General features: G+C 30.9%; 1 long non-coding RNA gene across 1 annotated transcript; it reads left to right on the top strand.

The window, feature by feature from the left end:
• Window positions 1-10,069: 10,069 nt before the first annotated feature.
• Window positions 10,070-16,651, top strand: LOC136983774 (uncharacterized). The gene is made up of 7 exons (XR_010882086.1): window positions 10,070-10,102; window positions 11,614-11,659; window positions 11,835-11,873; window positions 14,547-14,613; window positions 15,710-15,741; window positions 15,913-16,043; window positions 16,214-16,651. It is a non-coding gene; the product is annotated as an uncharacterized lncRNA (long non-coding RNA).
• Window positions 16,652-18,157: the final 1,506 nt, after the last annotated feature.

The following is an 18,157-nucleotide window of genomic DNA, read 5'->3' as shown; positions in this document are numbered from 1 at the left end:
TGCAAATATGAAATAAATAAAAAAAGAAGTTAATTACTACATTTATTTCTCTTATCGTTTTCGAAAAATTAAAAAGAATTGGAAAAATAGCTATTAATTAGTTAGTTATTTTTCCAATTTATTAATCTATTTAAGCTCTCATGGGCCGGGATTGCCCGCCATTGGTATAGATAACATTACCAAGAAATCAGTCTCCATTGTTCTTGGCTGGAGAATGGTTCAGTTTAAGGGTGCATTTACTTCTGAGCTAATTTTGCTGTCAGCATGCTCAGAGCCACGCTCATTGGCGTTTACTTTAGAGCTATGTGATGTCATGTTTAGTGAAATTGGTAAGCTCGGAGTGCTAGCTAGTTTGTTGTTGAGCTTTGCACTAATTCAATGTGGCTGCTCCCATGAAAAAATTACTTTCTGTACAAAGTAATGAAAATGAAATTATTTTTGGAAAAATAAATGGCAGAAAGTACTTTTATTGGTAAATTTCAATTATTTGTTGTATAAAATGTTTACAATGATCTTTTTTTATTGTGTAAGGTTCAATAGCTTTAGATGACTTTTTTCATAAACAGATGTGAAAAAAATTAAGTTCTACTCATTGTTTATGATTAAAAATGAAGTTTACCTTATACACGTTTGGAATCTTCAGAAATGTTATGTCCAGAGCATTAATAATAATCCAAAACTAAAGTTTGTATAAAAGAGACTTTCAAAAGATTTTCTTGTAAGTCTAAGTGCTGTTTAAAATCGGTTGGATTATAAAAAGGTACAGTCTCTTCAATAAAAGTTTCTTTTTTATTTGACCTTACTTTTCTTTTTCATTTTTTCTACAATTATATCCACAATAAGATCTTTTTCATCTGATTCGGAATCAAGTAGTTCTATCTGTAGCGCAACATTTAAAATAGCAGCTTTGACAATATTATTTGCAAGAAATCTCCATATTTTTTGTTAGCGTTTGCGTTTACTTTCGAATTGGACATGTAACCACGAATACACATGCTAATGACATCACTTTCGGTGTTCAGAAGTAGCACTATTGGCTCAAAAGTAAATGCACCCTAAGTAAAATTCTTACTCTTGCAACAGGGTTTTATATCCCTAATTCCCCAATCCCTAAATTATTTAACTACTGCTTAAGTAGAAATACAGTAGAGTGTCTCATTTATCCGAATCAATTGGGGACTGGGGTTGTTCGGATAACCGATTATGTACGAAAAAATATATTAACCTGTCTGATGATCAAATTTTTCTCAGTTGTGTGTCGCTTCGTGTTGAATTTTCGTCGATTTTAAGCCTAACGAAAATTTTTATAATAATAATTGAGGCTATTGTATCATTAAAAATTATTTATTTTGTTTGAAAAATATAAAAATGATACTTTAGAAGTAAATCTAGTATCAAAAAAGTTTGATTCAGAACGACGCAGTCCGACTGGAAAGCATTCGGATAACCGGTGTTCGGATAAACAACTCTCTATGCAAGTTGAAACTTTATTTTGTACTTGAATATTTGTAGTCTTCGGAAAAAACTGGGAAGAGAAACTTTTAATGACAACAGATGCATAAGTCGTAAATTTAACCTAGGAAATCATAAGGGATTAGAACTTTTGCTAATAAAGAATAAACGACAGATATCGTTTTCATTTTGTGCTTATTTATTTTAGTTTAGTGTAAGCCATGTGTTAATCAGGTTTGAATCGTTACGAAACTTTTAGTGGCTATCCATAAATGATGTCCACACTGGAAAGGAAGGGGGGTTGAACTTCAATGGACGTCCATTTTATTTCATTAAATTTTATAGTTTATGCATCTTATTATTCATAAAGTGATAAAGGTTTTGAGGAAGGTTGAGTTTCGTTGGACGTCTGAAGAGGAGAGGGGTTACGGAAACTTCGACAAACTGGGACAATGGGGGAAGATTTCAAGAAAAATAAAGATGTAATTTATGGACAGCAACCCCTTACATATTTGAAATATATATATAGTTTATGTAAGCAAAGAATTACTATTATAGACATGTTTAGGTATGTCAGATAGGAAAACAAAACATCAGTCTGGTGCATGTTATCGCAAGCAGAAGAGCTCGTTTAACTTTATGAATATCAGCATGGATCCTTGTAATTTTCTGTTTTCCTTATGTTCATTCTTCTGCTTGTGATAAAATGCACCAGACTGACATTTTGTTTTTGTGAGACAAATTTGAGAATTGGAGGCTTTGAATTCAACAGCAGGAAACCAATTGTTGTAGAGACAATCAAAAGGACAATGGAGAGATGGCCTTTGTTGTTTGGTGGAATATAGTAACTGGGAAATGTTTTCTTGTTGAAGTACCTGATTGAGAGAAGTAGATACTGCATAATTTAACTGAATAGTGGTTTTTATGAGGTACAGTACAGTGGTACCTTGACTTGTTTTTTTTTTTTTTTTTTTTTTTTTTTGATGTACAATTCATCTTGACTGATTTTTTGCTTTGAGTTGAGAGTTGGGTTATGAGCCACCTTCAGATACCACATTGCTAGTTGGCGCAGCAAACCATAGATTAAGAAAAAGATAGAAAACTGCTGTAATTTTGTTGTTATTCTTCCAGTGTCTGACAGGCTAACTTATAGAAAAACACATGATTGAGCAATGTAGGTATTAGTTCATTTCCATGTGTTTCACTACTGTCTCTCATTTTTCAAAATTTTCTATAATTTCTTTATCTATGCAGCAAATCCCACATCTGAAAAACCAGTTTATTGCAGTACATTCAATTGTGTTTTTATAAAATGTTTATTATTTATAAGTACATTTGTCTTATTTAAAAACATGTAATGTAATATTACAAATTTTAATAATACAACAATTGAACTAAAAAGAAAGGCGATCACAACCACAGGTGAATTCAACGTCCCTTCCACATGTCCAGTCTGTAAGGTGGTGACCTTTTTCTCTATCCCCTGACCAAACTCTTCTTCCCCTTCGTGACTCCTCAGTTCTCTGAATTCTCATTCTCGACAATCAAATTACAGATGTGGAGTTAATGGGGAGGGGTGCTAATAGCAGATTTTAAACTCTGCTTACATGTAACAAAAAAAAATTGGTTTTGGGGGTCCAGAACGGATTAATGGCATTTCACTGAGGGAAATTGATTTGACATGAATAATTTGAGTTATGAGTTTTGTCCCAGAATGAATTAAACTCATAAGTCAAGACACCACTGTACATATATTGTGAGTGATGATTGGAGAGCCTATAATAATAATGAGCATTGGGCCAATAGAGTCTACACCCGTTCTGCTCATTGTTCATGAAGATTTTGTAGACCCAGAAGATGCAGATGTGCATACACAAACTCAAATATGTAGATATGAGCTAGGCACAAGATTAGATGGCAGTTTTGGCATTTTCAAATCACTCTTGAAGCTACTTATTATAAATGTCTTGATTATCTTCAAGTTGGCTTGTGCAAGAGAAATAGCAAGTGTGACTATACATGAGTACAAAGAACGAACACTATTATTTATTAAATTTTAAAAATTCTTGTATATATTTTTTCTTTACAGTAAAGATTCATTTATAAGTACTCATTGGTTTGTTGAGGGTTAGCTCCAACAGTGATAGTGGATAAAACCATAATGCTGGTGGTTGGTCTTTGGTTTGTACCTATTCATCTGATAGCTACAAACTGGTTAATATCATTTATGGTGTGCAACTGTTAAATTTTTAACCATCCTTGTACTTTCAGCAAACCTGTTTATTAACAAGTGTTAAATTTTTGTTGTGTATAACCTAATGCAAAAATTAAAACCATTTATCTTTTGTATCAATCTTGACAATGATGACTAAAGATGACGAGCCTGAATTCAATTGATGAACTAAGAGGCATTTGTCTGAGTCAGATTTATATATTTTTACTGAATAACATACTTAATTTTACAATAATGTAGTTTGAATGTTTTTTTAAGTACATAAAATATAGTTTTCTGTTAAATAATGTGACTCATCAAACTAATACAACTCCCTGCCAAAAGTATTAGACCACCCTTCAAAAATTTTGATTTTGTGGTTTTGATTGCATACAACTATTTTTAGTTCAGAGTTGAGTTATAAACTCTATCATATTTGTATGGCTGTACCATATTCTGTAAGAAAAATGGATCGATCAAACTTACGGTTGGGATATGGAGAATTTGATCAACTGTGCATGCGCTAAGTTGCCATCAGTCGATATACAATTGGAAGTTGTGCCAGAAGCAACCGACGAAACTTTGACAAATTGGTTGACCAACAATGCTGCTGCTGAATAATATAAAAGTTTAAGATAAGAATTACTTTGGCCATAAAAAAAAATAGAAAAATGATAAAATGAATAAATAATTATAGTATTAGATCTGGCAGCAGCTGATGATTTTGCACTGGCTCACAATGGACTGCTTTGTAAACCATAAAGAGCATTTGTACCTTTATGGATACGGAAAGGGCCTTATGGTAGTTTATAACTATTGCTATAGAAATCCAGTGTAGCAAACATTTACAGATATGGTTACGTTACGGAGTTTATAACTCGACCCTAAGTTTCACAAATTTTCTTTGTTTTTCTCAAAATTCAATATTTAACAAAAAAAATACACAATAGAATTTTAATGTGTTTTAATATTAAAAACTTAAATCATTTGCATATGAGACAAAAATATTAGACCACACTTGTATAAAATCTTGTAGGGCCACCTATGGCTTTAAAGCTGCAATTTGTTTTGGAATTTGATATACAGATATTGACTCACTTTGTGTAATTTCATTCCCATATGGTTATAGCTAATTTCAATTCCTCCTTGTATGGTTTTGTTTTAGATATATTTTTCTTCCATAAATACCAAAAATTTTCAATTGAATTCATATCAGGACTGTTTGACCGGTCTATAGTTCTGATCTTGTTTTGTAATAACTATTTCTTAACTGTTTTGCTTCAGTGACAAGAAAACATTGTCATCTTGAAAAAGCATTCATTATTTCAGAGCATTTCCTCAATAGATTGAATCAAAAAGTAATTTAAAATATCTTGATAGATGTTACTGTTTACAATTGAAAATGCAAACTTTGCCTATTCCACTTCCTGAAATAAAGTCCCAAATCGGTGGAAAACTATCTTCCAGTCTATATTTTTTGGTCCATTTTAGTCACAGTTTCATCTGTTTTGGTGTAATCATTGGTTAAATTCCAGTTTTACTTACATTTAGTATTGTTGAAATTCTTATCTAATGCGTGTTTTGTTTGAATATTGATATTCAAAGTTTTAAATCATTTCCCAGCTCCTTATTACGGTACAACCTCTGATGCTGTTGTATATTTGCAGTTTGTGTGGTTCAATGGTTTACTTGTGGTTTCATTTAGTGCCTCTGAACATGTTAGAACATTTCAGATTTATTCTATTAATTATCAAGTTTTATTGTGAAATATTTGTGGATTAACTTCGTATGCTCTAATCTTTTGTAATAAAATTTTGCTGCTCTAAAATTTTTGTCTCACACTTGCAAATGATTTAATTGTTTTTCTAATGTTAAATCACATTAAAATTCTATTGTGAATTTTTTTTCTGTTACATAAATATTGAATTTTAAAGGGAAAAATATGGGAAATTTATAAAACGTAACTGAAAATAGCTATCGATCTTGTAGTTTTGATTGCATATATTTTTGGAGGGTGATCTAATACTTGGCAGAAAGAGAGGGTTGTAGATTTGATCTACTTTGAGAACTATTTTTATAACAAAATCAGGATCAGTAAAAAATTCAAGTAGATTTGCTTCTGGTAATTTAAATAATTTGAATATACATATTTTCAAAACAAAGAATCAAGTATTTCTGTAGTAATTCAAAAATTTCTTTTTGTTCAGGAACTTGGCCAGTGAAGAATGCATTGGGTGTGAATATGTTAAGGTAAGTTCAAAATTGTTTTAATATAAAAATGAAATTGTAAAGATTTGATAAATATTCTTAAGAATTGAGTTAACTAATGATGAATTGCTTCAGTCACTGATTACTTTTGTAGACAATTTTTAGATAATTTTCTGAATATTCTGGACTTTATGTTACTTTTGAGCTTTAAATTTATTAATACTTTGTTAATAAAAATTTAAATTATTATTTCAGGGATATTCTGCATCATGTTTGAAGATCAAATGCTTGTATTATGGAAAAATACGAGGTATGTTGTTTTTAATGTAAGTTGCTTGATAATATAAATTGTTTGAATTCTTGATTAGTGTCACAGTTTTAAGTAGAAAAATTCATTATGGAAAATTAAATGATTTGAGATTTATTGAATAAAATTAGTTTGATAAATAGTTCAAAGTTGCAAGTGTTGATCTTTACATACAAATTTTTGTTAATTGTTAAAATTACAGGTAATTTTACTATACTCTGTTGTAATCACTGGACTCTCCTATACAGCAAGTCCAAAGATTATAAGACTAATTCTTTAAGTGAAAGTGAACATAATGAAACTTTTTATCACAGGCTAGATGATATAAGCAAGAGTTAAATTCTTCTATATTTCTGGTTACAAAAAGACACTCAAACTTCTGAATAAAGATCCAAAATGTCTGATACAAAATATTATAATAAATGTGAGCTATAGATATATTTAAGAAAGATTAATAAAAAAATAAATAAGATGATTATAGTATTTCCTTGATTACAAACCCAGAGAGATTTTTTTTTAAATGAATATATCTCATGAGGTTTTTTTATAGCCTGAGTTTATTGTAACAAGTGGGTAAAATTTGAAAGAAATCTTAACCACTCTGCAGTGATAGACAGATGTACCCATCAAGGGTGATCACATGGCACTGGAGAACGACATCTATATCTGCAAAAAAATTTTAGCCAAAAATTACCGTGAAAAAAATTCACATAAAAAGGAATTGTGACAATAAACATTTTTTTTTTTTTTTTATTTGCTAGATGTAACTGTTTAAAAGATTTTTTTCCAAAACGGAAACGAGACAAACGTGTGGGAAAATTCTTTAAAAATTTACCATGTTTATTCTCCACTACATCGTGATAGCACCATATCTGACTAACCCTCTCTACAAAGGTTAATTACTTGTACAGTTTGAAACTTTCAAAAACATTTATTTACTATTTATTGGTTACAGCACCAACAGTTGAAATAGTTACTGTTTTCATAGCTAATGTGATTTAGTTACTTAATTTAAAATTTATTTTGTATACTAGTGCTTTTTATATATCAACAGGACTTATACTGGAAAATATGGATGCAGATATTTAGTCTTACAGATCAAAAATAATGTTCTTTATTTAGTATATTTTCCAGTATAATAAATCCTGTTAATATATAAAAAGTACTAGTATACAAAATAAATTTTAAATCAAGATAGAAAAGACACAAAGGCATAATAATTAAATTGATTCAGTTACTATCTGTATGTTTCTAAATTCAACATACATTGACGAGTTCTCTGTTGTATGATTTGATTTCATGTTTTGTAGAAAAAGAAACATTTGCATTGAAAGCACTTTTTATAATGTCTGACTTAAGTAAGGAGGTGACGATTGCAGCTTTTACTTTTTACATGTCATTCTAAACTACATTATTGTACAGTTTGCAGTGCATTAACATCTGTCCTATGCATCTCAACTTTGTCTTTGAGACAGATTTACTTTTTGAATCCTGAGGTTTGAGGAAATATGGTTACCCGATTTTGGAAGTGTATGCGTAGTTGTGTATAATTTAAGGAAGGAGGCTAACTCCTTACCACTGGAATGGATAAAGATGAGTAATAAAGAATAAATGTTTGCAAAGGGAAAATTGTAGTTTGTTGAAATTGTAAAATTTTCCCTCTACCACTACAGTTAAAAACAATTGGAATTTCAACAACTATAGAGGCTGCTGTATAAATTTAAAATGATGAAACATGTCATGTTTTACTTTAATATTAAATGATATCTTGTGTGTTGTTAATGTGGACATGGGTTTGTGTCATTTAAAAAAGTTGAAAGTAATGATTAATATATATTAATTGGATTTCAAGAAAAGACTGGAAATTTGGTTAGTCTTATTGGATTATTTTTACATCCTCCAGCATTTATTTTCCACATTGTAGAATCAATTTTACTGTTTATAAAGAAAATTCGACCACAATAATTGTAAATGTACTTGTGTTTTTTCTCAGTTATAATGAATCTTATGGGGAAAATCTTATGCTGATATACAACATTAATTGCATTTTTTTGCTCCTATAAAATTTGCTTTTTGGCACTTAAAAAATCTTTACTTTGGCAGGAGACAGGTTTAACAAATAACAATAAAGGTTTATTAAATAACAAAAGAGATACAATAAAGATATAAAGATAACTACTGCTAAAATCCCTATCGCTAACTGCGATCTAACCAATAAAGTGGTCACATGCCTAACTTCTAGTGGGAGAGAGTTTACAAATGTTACCTTGATATACCTTAATATGTGGTCCGATGACAGTATGCGACAACCTCCTGGACTATGGAAACTGGAATCAGTCTTACGTTCGGGACTGGAGACACTGGATTCAGACCTTCCTGGACGATTGCGCGCTTTCCAGAGTCGATCGGGTTTTTATACGATCGTTGTTGGCACTGGGCCAGCCTATCATTCAACGTTCGATGAGTAATTTGCTGACTCGCAATGACTTGGATTTTTGTTTTCTCTTTCTGTGTAATCAACATCCGATCAAACTCGTGGGTCATGAACCCCTTTAAACTCTCGAATTTACGCCTTCAAAACCTGCGGGCTCACACAAGACATAGTACAGTTCATTAAAGTTTCCTATGATTTACCATTCTCTGTTGTTTTTTTTTTTTTTACATACCTCTTACTATCACAAGGGGGCAGTGTTCACATCAACCACAGCTGAATATAAAAAGACTGATCGGCATCCAGTTGCTGTGATACAGATTTTTTTCTTTGCAGTAGTTGATTGATGATTTTACATTTAACCAGTAATTATAATTCATGAAGTGTCATTTTACCTTCAACACAGTAGCTGCTCTCTACACATGTGTAACTGGTCTGCATAAGTACATTATGGTGCCAATCCTGTCACATACACCTGTATTTGCATGGGGTTGGTGTGATGATGTCATTATTCTGGGTACTCTTATGTGGGTGGACCTGCCTGGAAATGGATAGAGGAGTGGTATCTCTGTTCCTAAGACCATTGGAAATGTCTGTTTTCTGATGGTCTTAGGCTAGGCGAACCCTGTGAAAAGGTCATTCGACCCTCAAAGGGGTCGCGACCCACAGGTTGAGAACCACTGATATAGAGAATAGCAACAGATGTCAAGTTACAACTTTACAGTATTAAAGAAGAATTAATTTAGAAAGTTATTCAAATCCACAGATACGAAAAGTTCTCTGCTTAATATTGTCAAATATTCATTTGTGTTATATTGAATTGACTCCATTACATATAACACAAATCCATAATAATCTAATCTAGCTTATGAGTTTCTTAAATTTTCTTTTTGTGATGATCGTTATCCAGAACCAAATATATATATATGTATGAGGATAAAGTTTATCTGATATTTTACTTTTTAAATAATAATAATTATAGTTTTTTTTTTTTTACTCTCACTTATTTGTTTTAAATTATTTTATAGATTCTACATGTTTATGAAATGCACACAAAGTGCATATTAAATGATGGATGACATTTAATTTTTAAAATATGAATATCAGATACAAGAAGAATTAATTAAAACAGAAAATAATAAGTAAGTAAACATTTTTGATAACAATATTCTTAATGTTTGCATGATATTGAGAAATATCGAACTGCAGAAAAAATCTCTCAAAAGTTTAATTAACTTCAAGTAATAAAGAATATAATTAGTATAAAATTTTATTTTTTTTAATTGTAATTTAGTCTTTATATGCAACCTTAAAAATTATCATTATGATGACTAAAAGATGACGAGTCTGATAGTTGTGATGTTTATCGAGGCATTTGTCTGAAATAATTTTTGTGGATATAATTATTTTGTTTGAAATTATATAATATATTAATTAATTTGGCTTTAATTTCAGGTGTTAAATGTGCCGATTGTGCTGGATAATTGATTTAGTAAGTAGTAACATTTAATTCTACTATAGTTTTGAATTTTAGAAATAAGTTTCTAAATTTGAAGTTTTAAAACTTTACATTTAATTAATGATTTATATCTAACATGTTTTTGGTAAATATTAATGAGAAGTTTAATAATTGATTTTAAAAATCAGTATCTACAAACAATTATTAATCACTTTAGCAAATTAAGTGCTGTGTGTTGCAGCAAATGATGCTTAATGTGTTAGTGTGCAAACATCCAGCAATTAACCCAGGCATGTGTTGCAGAAATGTAACACATGCTAACATTTAAATATGCTGTGCAACTTCAAAGCTATTGGCTAGCCATATAAATGTAATGGAAATACAGTATAGCATCGATTATCTGACTCCCAATCAACTGTCACATCGGTTAACCGACCACGTTCTAGTCGGCAAATTCAAATGTTCGCTAGTGATGTGGCGCTACAATATTTGGCTGTCTTGGCTACTTTAATATTATTTTTGTTAAGTTTTTGCATGTTTTAGCTGGCAACATGGCTTGACCGTAAAAGGGAAGCCAGTATTTAAATGAGGTTTAATTTTCTTTATTTTTGTATTTATTTTGTGCAAAATAAAGAAATAATTTTTAACGATACAATAGCAACGATTATTATTTTTAAAAAATTTGTTAGGCTTAACATCGATGAAAATTCAATGCAAAGTAGGTTAATAGCGATATATACCCGATATACTAATATAGAATTACATGGGATATACTATACTAATAATGTATTTTTTCATACTTTTCGGTTATCCGACCATCCCCAGTCTCCAGTTGAGTCGGATAATCGATGCTCTACTGTAGTTTGGAAATTGCACTTTGCTATGATAGAATTCTAATAGAAATTTTTTCCCTATAAAATAAGAAATATGCAAAATTTGGTTTTTTTTTTCCTAATGTTTTTCTTGCACAATGAACATTAGGTACAACAATATCATGAAAATATAAGACACAAAAACAAATATTTGAGAAAACTATTTTCTGTAAGTGAACAAAAACTTTAAGTGTATTGTGGTTATTCTGAATTTGTATTGGTTCATTTATACAACCTAGAATTTGTGGTAGACATTGTCTAATTTAGATTTTGATGAGCATAAAAGATGACATTATCAGAAAAAATCCAGGCCAAGTGTTGAATTCTGCAACATGCCTAAAATTCAAGAAAAATGTAAATTTTAAAACTTACTTATAATAGAACAAATTAGATTGCTTATACTTTATGGAATATTAAAGTTTTGTTATATTTAAAATAGCTTCATAAAAGTTAATACACTGATTTATTGTGTGATAAATTTCGTAATAATAATTGTATAGCAAATATTTCAGGATAGGTTAAATCAAAAACATGATGATACAGTTATGTCTCTTCACATCTGACTTAAGTTGAAGACTTTCCCCTTGGCTGTCTGATATATTTATCTTAATACATACTGAATAGTACATTTGGAATACTGAAAGTTAAAAGTTTTTATTTTTTCTTTCCTAGGTTTCTCCATTAATTAAAAATTGAAATTTTTTACCATTTCATAATGGTAAGTGAAAGTATTATTTATTAATTTTTTTCTTTTTTTGTAATGATGATAATTTCAGACTAGAGTCTCTGATTAATAATTGAATGTAAATTTGTTATCTGATGAATGAAAATAACTTTAAAATTTGAAAATTTTTTAAAATTTTATATTTAAAATTAAATAAATTATTTTGCAGGTAATTTTCAAATTGAATTTGGCAATATAAATACTACAAGTAAGTTTAATATTTTAAACTCTCGTGTGTAGTTTAAATAATTAATTAATAATCGAAAATAATAACTATAGTTTTTCCGTCAGAACTTAATTTGTGGCTGGTTCTTGAAGTGATAATTTGTTTCATGTGTTATGTCAGTTATTTGTCTAACCAATGAGCTGGTTTTAACTAGTTACATGTTTTTATTTGCATTTCTATTTAAGAAGAACACAATTTCTCAGTACACCAAATTCTGTTTCTGTGCAGTAGAAAAGCACTTGAAAAATCCATGTAAAAACTCCATCTGCATGGAATGTTAATTTCCAGACCTTAAAACATGCCAAGACAAACCCAGTTGTGGAAGTAACCACTGATGATATGCAACTCCAAGATTCAAGGTAGCATATCATCATTTTCTGCTATTATCTGTCCCAGTCAGACTGTTCACTAGATGTGAATGATCTTTCTTCCAGAAATAAGTCATTGGGATCAGAAGTTGATATGTAAATAATTGTGTTTAAAGCATGTGACAATTTATTGTTAATTAAACAAACCATTGTAAATCTTGTGGAGTGTATTGATACAAATGCCATCACAAGCAAGTGTGAACTTAACCTTGGATTATTTTTTAATTAATCATGTAATATTTTTATCAATAAGTTAGTAATATGTAAAAATTGAGTGATTCATAGAGCCAAAAGGAAATTTTTTTGTCAGATATAGCAATACTTGCTGATCATAACTATTCTGCATTTTTTAGATTTTCCCTTCTAAAGCATACCAAAATTAACATATTTCACTATTTCAAATTGTTGAACTTGCTTGTTTTGGGCCTGTTATATTTCTCATGCTTAAATGAAGTGGGAAATAGTGAAAAGGCAGACATACTAACTTAAATTGTATGATCACTTCAACCAGTAACTTATGAAACTTCATTTTGATGGTGCATTAAAATGGGATCTGACAAGATTCCATAGTAATCACCCTTCATATTACTGAGTGACATGACTCACTTCAATCAGAAGCAAAATTCATAATTATCCTAATATTGAAGATTATTTTCATACACTGCCTTGTGCTCATCACATCACAGAAAGCTTACTGTGAGAATCAGAATGGAAATTATAAAATTTATTAAACTCTACATTTCATTTAATCAATCTAGAAAACTGCCCTAATCTGGATCTTTAAGTATTTCTATTTTGTTTTTATTAAATTTTTTGCTTTCATATCGGATCTATGATCCCTTCTTCTCAGAGAAGTAACAAATTGTTGTTTAGTGTGCCTAACACTCTAATTAGGCTGGTGTCAGGAAAAATCAGGAAGATTGTAAGAACTTCCTGTCCCCTAATTTAATATTGTTAAAATCCCATCAGTGACCCTGTGGGCAGATCTGGAGCCAAGAGATTATCTTCTCTTAACCTTGGATTCCCATATTAGCATGACAGATAATTGTAACTGAAATTACATATGCATGTCTTGACCCAGCTATCCAAATGGTAAAATGTGATCTAAGACATGGAAAATATTGACCTAACATTAAGTCCTAACCAGGGAGAGCCTTACTAAGTTGAAAAAATTAAAATAAGTGTAAGTAAAAATGTTAAAATTGGTCCAATCTAATTTTTGCATCTGACAGTGATATAATTTTTAGGAAAATCAGTGAAATAAATTCACCAACATTTTGCAACTTTGGATATCAGCACTTTTTTGTGTAAGTACCTACAATGAAGTTTCTAAGAAAAGCAATTATGAGCTTGCTGCAGCAATCATGTTTATGTATTGGTAAATAAATATGGTGGTTGCCTTTATTTTTTGTGCAGCTTGTGCTTGTCCTCCTCTCGGTTATCTGGCCCACTGTGAAGAAAGTTTGGTAACCCCTGATCTACAATAGGAAAAATTCTTATATTTGCCTGTAGCTATATTTCTTATCTTTCCCTAATTTACTGATATTGATACCATATAGAAACCCAGTGACATGATCACCATGGAAGTATCCAGATTAAAAAGAGGAATAACTTCACCTTGATGGCTTTGAGTGCCCATCTGTTATGAAATCTTAAATTCTCCTACTTTCCAATGTTGGGCCCAATACCCAATGTGTCCAATGCAAACACCGGGTAAACTATTGTCCAATTTGAAGGGGAGAATTGAAAGAATGTTAGTTGTGGGATTGGAACTCTATCTTGCCAGTTTAATATCCCACCTAGTCTAAGGCATTTTTAACTCAAAATAAAAGTAATTATTTTTGTATGCTTCTCTACATCTCTGGCTGCCACTGCTACCCCCTTGCCATCTATTATCCTAACAGAAGCGTGAGAATGGCAAGTAACCCTGCATTCAAACTTCATTGTATGGGTGTTTTGCCAATAAAACTGTGTATTTGCTCACATGCCATTCCGCAACAAGCCTGAAAATAAAATATTTTTCAACAATGAAGATAAAATTATTGTTAAAGCATCAGATCCTCAAAAAAGGCTGACATTTCATTTGTATTTTAATCATTTACAAAATATTTACTTATCTTTGTATTTATATATATTATATTTACAGAACTTATATGTAATGATGATTTGCTTCAGTCACTGATAAATTTTGTAGACAAATTTTAATTTTCTGAATTAATTGAATTTTTTTTTTATTGCTTATAGTTTGAAATGTCATTTTATTAATAAGATATTTAATTAATTCAAGGTTTATCAACTTATCCTGTTTTGACATGAATATGGAGCCTGCATTTGTATTATGGGCTGGATACAAGGTAATCTGCATTATAATTGAAACTACATCTTGGGTTTAAAGTTTTGATTAAGTGTTTTTAATGCTTCAAAAATTGTCCCTTAATGGAAAAAAGTTTTGAAGGAGCAAAGATTTTACTTGAATCTATACTAATATATAAAGAGGTAACTAAGTTTGGTTGTAACAGGTAATCTCCAAAACTACTCATCCGATTTCAAAAATTCTTTCACCAATATTTAGAATGGACCTTCAGGGTGGACATAGGCTATATATTATTCCGTTAAACATTCATATAAATTAAAAGATATCATCTAGGATTAAGGCTTTTATGTCCAATAGATGGCGCTAACTCCGACAACCTAAGTTTGCTTTACTGCGAGGCATTATGCTTTTCTGTGAGAATGGACTAAAGCAGATCATCTTCTATCTATCTATATAAATAAAAATGTAATGTTCGTTTGTTCCTACCGATTCCTTTGAAATTTTGACACAACATTGCATTCGAATATGCACGTGATTTTATATAATATACATGTCAAAATTTTCCACCCACCAGGGGAGATGGACGGGATTAAGGCTTACCGTAAAGAACTCGGCTTCTATTATGCTATTTTAGATGCGGTTTTTTGGTGTTTTAATAGGGTATGTCAACAGAATATACACTAAAAAGGTATTTTCCGATATTCCCCCGCGGGGAGAGGGACAGGAATAAAACTTACTATAAAGAACTCTGCTTCTATTTATACTATTTTAGATGCAGTTTTGATTGCGTTTTAATAGGGTTCGTCAAGAGAATGTACACTAAGAAGGGATTTTTTAAAATTCCCCCCACGGGGGAAGTTTTATACATTTATAATAAATACATTTGAGCCACAACAACGCGTTGCCGGGTCTGCTAGTACTGAATAAATTTATTCATTAGATATCCCTAATGGTTTTCCAATAAAAGAAAATCAATCTTCTGACATTCCATTTAATTTTTTCAGAATAATTAATGATGATTTATTTTGGCTAGAGTTCAGAAATACTGTTGAAATTATAAATCCTGAAAATATATAATTTACATTATTTTAAATTTTTCATAAATGGTTGATTTTTCATAAGTTTTTTTTTTTTAGGAATATTTTTATGCCTCAAGAATGCTGCAATGGTAAGTTTTATTTTGTGTGTATGTGTACTTTTAATGTAAATGATGAATCACTTCTTAGGACACCTCTGAAAACAATGATAGAGGGATCTTTTACTGATATGTTTATTGTAATTTAAATATTATCTTAAATTTCCGTTTTATAACAATTTTTTTCTTTTTTTTTCATATTAGTTTGCGTGGATTTTGTATAAGCACTTCATAATAATAAGTAGTAAATTTGCTGAAACCAGAAGTACAAAATTCATTAGGTGAACAAATTCATCAAAGCTAGAAAGGAAAAAAGTTGTGAGAGACAAATAAAGGTATAGAATATTTTACTTAAGTCTTATTTGTTTTGTGAATGATGATTATTGCTTTTTGATACCTCTTGAATGAATAATTTGATTATATTTAATTGCTGACTTAGTTTTGGGATGTGAATTTTATAATGGCATTTTTGTGGTAATTTACACGTTGATCTTTCTCTTTTCAGATGGAAGAGTAATGTAATCTGTAACAGGATTGTGTGAGGTCACTGATCTGCGCATAATATCAGGATATCTGAGAAAATTTTTAAGCCGTACTGGCACATCTGCTCATAGTGGTGTTTTGACAGAAGATGAGAGAGAAATTAAATTGGAATTATGAACCATTCCATGTGCCAGATGATGTAAAAAACGCATGGATAGAAACAGTTAAGAGAGCAAAACAAAACTACAATTTGATGTCGTTTCAGCATTTGACTGGTGAAGAAGAAAAACCAGTGTCAAGCACTGGGATGACAGGAAATGGAGCTGAAATAATAGAGGATTATGCAGAGCTTCAAAAACAGCATTTACCAGACAGAAATTCTCCATGTGTACTAAATATTTTTCATATGTTCTTTCTCTTGAAAATAATAAATGGGCTTGATGTCTATATAAGATGGGTATTCTGCCTCTGCCTGGTCTATATCCATAATATTATTGTTGTTGAAGCTTTGCTTACAGTGGTCACAGGTAAAAGGATTTCTGATTACCATATTTTACGGACTATAAGACGCACTTTTTTCTTCGAAAAATTGCCTCCAAAATTCAGGTGTGTCTTATAGTCCATAGCATCTTATAGGTATTTTTTTAAAAAATTGCTTAAAAATTAAGGTGTGTCTTATAGTCTGTAAAATACGGTACACTTGTTACAACTGTAATACCCCATTTGCACCAAGCATTTCAATCTAGATTGCAACTATGTCTTGGTGCAACCTCCCTCGACCGTTTCAATCTCGACTCAAACAAGGTTCAATAGCGATCGACTCGAGAGTTCTTGAAACTAGATCCAGTCATAAGAGAGAACCCACACACACGAGAAAATACAAGATGGCTGCAGAACACGTGCCAAGCTATCAATAGAGAAATAAAGATACTGTATTTGGAGAGACGATGACATCTGTCTATTATTAAATATATGGCAAGAAAAAGTACTGTATTTATTTTTAACCAAAACTTCCATTTTGTTTGTTGGTGTTCGAGACTTACCACGTAGATATGTCAAGTTTTATCATCGCATGTAATAGCTGGGTTCTAATCAAGCGGACTGCCTGTGCGAACAGCACGACGTTCGACTGGCAACAGTCACAATCCAGATTGTAGGTGAAGTGAGTTGTGGATTGTGTGCAAATGTAGTATAAGGCTTTTCTCCTATGTGAATGTTGTTTCTTGTTCCCGTATGATCAGTGAGGGCATTTTGATCCTTGACCTTTCAACCATTTATGCAACTGATTTGAGTTATGTAATATGTAATATTGTCTTTTTTCACTTTCATTGTCTGCTGAGGATATATCTGACTGAAGTGACTCGCTGGAATTAGAATGAATTTCATAATTGATTATGATGATATTATTTATCTCGGAAGCCACACACCAACATAGGTCCAGATCTAAAATAAAAGTAATGTTCAACCATTTTTCTGATTCTATGCAAATGTGACCATACAAATGTCGATTTGCATCTATCTAACTGAGAGTCATATCAGTTGTCAGATTTCGTTAGTGAATCTAAGTAGTCGAATTCTTCCAAGTTAAAAGATTTGGATTGAGTAGCTCAGAAATGTGGAGCAACATTCTTCTTTATAACATGACGTTTTTTTGTACTTCCGTCTTTTAATCATTTTCAAGCATCAGCAACTGCTCCTAATCCATATTCGTTGAGGTTAGGTATCCATACAGTCAATTGTCTAAAAATATTTTTCTAACATCTGCATATTTAGCCAGAGCATTACAGTAAGCGTGGAGTCTCAGTGTTGCCAGTCCCAAAGCTTCCTTTTATAGAAACTAATACTATTAATATTTGATGTGTATGGGAATAGCATTATTCTAACTTCTTTCACTTTCATTGTCTGCAGAGGATATATCTGACTTGCCTATATAGGTCCAGATTAAAAATAATATTTCTTCAAAAAA

This window comes from Centruroides vittatus, unplaced genomic scaffold (assembly GCF_030686945.1).
Source record: "Centruroides vittatus isolate TY-2023 unplaced genomic scaffold, ASM3068694v2 contig_885, whole genome shotgun sequence".
Classification (NCBI taxonomy): Eukaryota; Metazoa; Arthropoda; class Arachnida; order Scorpiones; family Buthidae; genus Centruroides; species Centruroides vittatus.
Note: the sequence above shows the minus strand (reverse complement) of the source record. Positions and strands in the feature narration are given on the sequence as shown.